Here is a 5,130-nt window from a genome sequence, read left to right on the forward strand (position 1 = left end):
TCCATATCCACAGCAATCTCTCTCCTATATACAAACCTCTCTCCAATTGGATTAACAACAAATTGTCTTGAAAAACTTTTGATGAAGATGACACTTGAAACTAATAGACTATCATGGAAAACTTGTGATGAAGATGGTACCTCCAACTACTAGGCTAGCATGAAAAACTTGTGATGAAGATGGAGCCTCCAACTACTAGTATTTTATGGAAAACTTGTGATGAAAATGACACCTACAACTACTAGACTATCATGGAAAACTTGTGATGATGATGGCACTTGCAACTATCAAATTTTCATGAAAAATTTATGTTGAAGATGGCACTTGCAACTACTAGATTGTCATGCAAAACTTGAGATGAAGATGAAACCTCCAACTACTCATTTTCCATGGAAAACTTGTGATGAAGATGACACCTACAACTACTAGATTGTCATGGAAAACATGTGATGAAGATGGCACCTCCAACTACTATACTATCATGGAAAACTTGCAATGAAAATAACACCAACTACTAGAATGTCATGGAGAATTTTATCTCTCTTGTTTCAAATTGTGAGAGAGAGAGAGATTGGGGCACCTCTAGAATTATATCCATACATTTATCAGAGTGCTTATCAACATGTTTCATTATTTCAAGATCTATGCTAAATTAGTTATCAATGTCGAGTATCAATTTTTTTCATCTTGACAAGAGCTCCAATACTTTATCTAGCCATTCAAGAAAAATATTATTGTATGTTTCCTTGTTTGTCATGGTAATGCACCCTTGGCTTAATTTCAAACCCTTCTTCCTCCTATTCTTAACATACACACAAAAATTCATCACTAAATTTTCCTACATGATAAAAATAAAAAAGAAAGTTGAGTAAAATGAATCAACGTACCTTAGTTTCTTCATAAAAAGTCTCTATCATTTCTTCAAAAGATGATTTATCTTCTAGTTTAACCACAAGAATCTTTCTCCTATATCCTAACCTTAGATTATATTGTTGCATTGCAATTAGGTTTGCCCTATAAGGGTCGTCGTTTGGATGAACAATAAATTGAATGATTCCAAGATCTACACTCTCAGTTTCAGAAGCTAAACTTTCATCGATAGAATTGGCATTTGAGTCTTTGTAGAAAACCCATTGTGCATTGTCCCTCCACCACATTCTTTCTGTAGTGGTATTTGGGCAGTCTTTGGCAATGCACATGTTTTCCTTACAATTTATTCTGATTACTCTCACAATATTTTGAATGAGGCAATGAAGCGATTGAAAAATGTGATGGTTCTAATGTGTCCCATGCATGGCTCATTCAAAGTGTAAAACTCACGATTCAAAAAAAAAATTATAGTGCCCTGGTTGATCCAATCATTTATTTAATGGAATTAATCCATTTTTTGGTAGTTGCTTCATTAACTAGCTCTAATTAGGCCTATTAGGCCTTTGAACAATTGGTTATACCTTTACATAGACATAACACGATCACGTTATGTCTAGTATACTAGACATAATGTGGCCACGTTATGTCTAGTACGACAGTTTAGTCATACGAAGCATAATGTGGTAGCATTTTGTTAATAAAAAATTGTGATTGCATTTAGGCTTGGTAACAAGGATGTTTAACTACCCGAAGGCTTGGGTTGATGTTTTCCCTCCATTTTTTGTTGATTTAGATTTTTTTTATGCTTATAAGATCAATTCTCTAAAATGGTGAAGTGGGTATCTCTAAAATTATCACCATAATCACACGTATTTACTTACCTTTCTAGCCTTATAATTTTTTCTATATCAGTGTCTTGAAAGTATTTTCAAACATATGTCTATCATTGTTTTAATAGTTTTTTATCTACTTAACCAAATAGAAAATAAATTACATATTATTGTTCTACATGATGGAGCCTAAATTTTAGTCTCTATTTTTGTCATGAAATAGCAAAAATTGGAAAGCTAATTTTCCATAGCATTGCATAATCCACATGATGTGTCAAAATATGGAGGTCATTTCCATATTACAAAGGATGATTGTTCATGTCATCCATGTGTCCTTAATGATTCTATTATTTCCTTGGGGCTGGTTGCATAATATACTTGATGGGATTGTACATACAATGAAGATTTTGGAAAGATTTGTGATCCTAGGACCATTCTTTTATTTCTGATGAGCTAGGTCAATCTCAAGAATCTGTGACAATGGGCAATAATTATGAATATCTACTCCACATGCACAATATCGATGATTCTTAATGTACAAAAGAAGACAGAGTTTAAAGATGGCAAATTCAAAACCTGTACAGACAGCGATTATAGCAAAGTGATGAAATGTATGGAGACATATTGATACTTTTATAACCTGCGATAAACATGGTGAGTAAAGTTATGGATCAAACTAACTACAGCATCATCACTATTAAGCCACGATAGAATGACACTGTCATCCAATTCAGTAAATGAGAGTAAATGATGACCAGAGCAGCTTCAGTGATAATAGCAATATGTATATAGAAATGGCCACTTGATGATAAATTCGCAACTGCATCTCAGATATCGGTTAGTGATCTTCACGTACTTTTCTTCTCATTCTGCAATCATGGAGATTTTAGCGCTCATGCTTCATAGGGCCTACTAAGTGGGAATATTATGTTAGGGACAGACTAATTTCTATCTTAAATGTACTAAAGGTAAAACAAAATCAAAAAAATTATTTCTAAATTCACGAAAAAGTAGTGATTTTTTTTTTTTTAATTGTTGTTTTAGACTACAAACTATGCAGATCATGATGATCAAACACTGAAATTTTCAGGAAAATTCATAGTGTTTTCAATTCTTAGAAAATTGATCAACTATACAGTTTGGATGGAGGATAGTCGCGTCCATTATGTTATTTATTATCAATCACGTTTTAATAGTTTATATCTAATGTTGTTATATGTTTGCTACAAACCTAGGAGAATCCACGATGAAGGAGAAGGAATCCTACACAAACAGATCGAACATATGAATAAAAATAAGGTTATTTCAAAAGCCGACAGTTTAAACATTATATACTAAGATTTCATTCTTAGGCTAAAAGTGTTAAATACTCAAAGTTGACTTATTTTTCCAAGCTTAATTTTTCCATTAGTTTGTGATGTTTAAGGATGGTCATATTCTTCCACCGTTCCTTAACATAGATTAGAAAGATAGATGCGGTAGAATCTTGTTGGGCATACTCTATAGTTACTTTGACACTCCCTGTGGTTTCTTTAGTGAAGAACAATTCCTCATGTGATGACAAAAACAACAGTGATACAAAAATATGGGGGTCATATTTGTTTATTTTGAATTGTTTTCTTACATTTGTGTTTTTTAATTGAAAGATATTTGTGGCAATGACTTTAGGATTGCATAAATCTTTATCGTCTCATACTTATAGTTGCCAAGACAAAGATGATGTGAATGTTATTCAAATGGGTTACTTGGCAATGAAGTTCAGTGGGGATTGGCCTCTCAAATAAGACAAAAAAAGTCCTATAGTGGTTATATGTTCAAAATGTTGGAAATGATTGAAAAGATCTTCGAATGAAGAATGATAATATTGGTAAAGAATGCTTTCAACCATTGTTTTGTCATTGATGTCAAACTTGCTAACTACAGGAATGACAATTGCTTAAGTGATCCAAATACTATCACTTAGTTGATTGACAAGATATAACTAGAACACCTAGAGAAAGGTTGAAGTTATGATGTTGTAATGAAGTATAAGGATCAGCTAAGATAATGATGAAATCATGTATTAATGACATACTTTAAGACACATGGAATGGACACTACAAAATGCAAGGTTTGACTAAACCATTTGCAAAGACTGACTAAGTTCATCTGTGAGTGCCAAGCAATCCTTCAAGTGTCGAGCATTAGAAAAAGGTAGTGGATGCCGAGCAAATTTCTTTAGATGCTGAGCGATCCTTCAGGTGCCGAGCATCAGAAAAAGGTAGTGGATGCTGAGCAAATTTCTTCAGATGTCGAGCAAATCTCTTAGGGTGTCGAGCATCAGTAAACCAATGATGTTGAGTTGCTGCATTATTTGTTAAGTCAAAAGAATTGCCAGATCAGTAACGATAAGTTTGTTACATTGAATTTTTTGAATCAGTTGGATGATAAGGATGATGAGTAGATGTCACAGAATTTTATGTAAACCATGCAAACTAATTCAAGGCAAATACTGATGGATTTTCTAGAAGAAACAGTTTGGAGAGAAAACAATTTCTAAGATCAATTCAAATTGATAAGCAGGAAGACTTGAGCAAAAAATGAAGAACAAAACGTCTTTATAAGGAGTTATAGGTCAGAGATCAAAAATGAGAGAGTGAGTTGGTCATAAGTGTGGTCGTGTGAAGAAGCCAAGAGAAGGCTAGTGTGAAGTGTCAAGAAAAGGACACAGTGAGGAGTAAGCACATAGCATCAAGACTCTGAGTTGATCAAGTGACCATAAAGTGCATTGGCATAATGAGTGGAAGAACTCAAGGAGACAGATCTTGAAGGGTAGACAAGTTCTCAGCGCTGCAAGGAAGAAAAGCCAAGCAAAGAAAAGAACTAAAGAGTGATATGAAATCTGCAAGGTTAGAGTTGCAATCTTTATCAAGTCAAAACCTTTCTAATACTTTCTTACCATTGTATTAGACATTGAAATCCTACATTGCTAGGTTAGCTTAACAGCTAGGTGGATAAGCCTCAACAAAAGGATAGAAGATCCCTAGGAGAAGGATAAGAGATCCTTAGGAGAAGGATAGGAGATCCTTAGAGAGGGATAAAAGATTCTTTTGAGAAGGTGACTGTAAATCCCATGGACTTGGGTGGGCCTAACAACTCTGTGTAAATCCTTTAAAAGGGTGGCATTCTAAGTTGAATGTTCTTAAGTCCTCTAACAGGGCACACTCCTAACAGGGTGTAGAAATCCTTTAACAAGGTCACATTTGACAGTGTGTAAAGCCTTTAACAGGGAAAACCATCAGAAGTGGTTGAAATCAATTGTGCAGTAATTTTGTGGGTGTCATCCCCACCCCAGTTTTACCTTCTAATTCCTAGAGGGTTTCTGGGTCACCAAAATCCTTTGTGTTATGAGGTGATGCATGTTTACTTTTCATGATTGTTTAATGCTTAA

Source organism: Cupressus sempervirens, chromosome 8, assembly GCF_028749045.1.
Source record: "Cupressus sempervirens isolate cs-2001-9-10 chromosome 8, ASM2874904v1, whole genome shotgun sequence".
NCBI classification, from domain to species: Eukaryota; Viridiplantae; Streptophyta; class Pinopsida; order Cupressales; family Cupressaceae; genus Cupressus; species Cupressus sempervirens.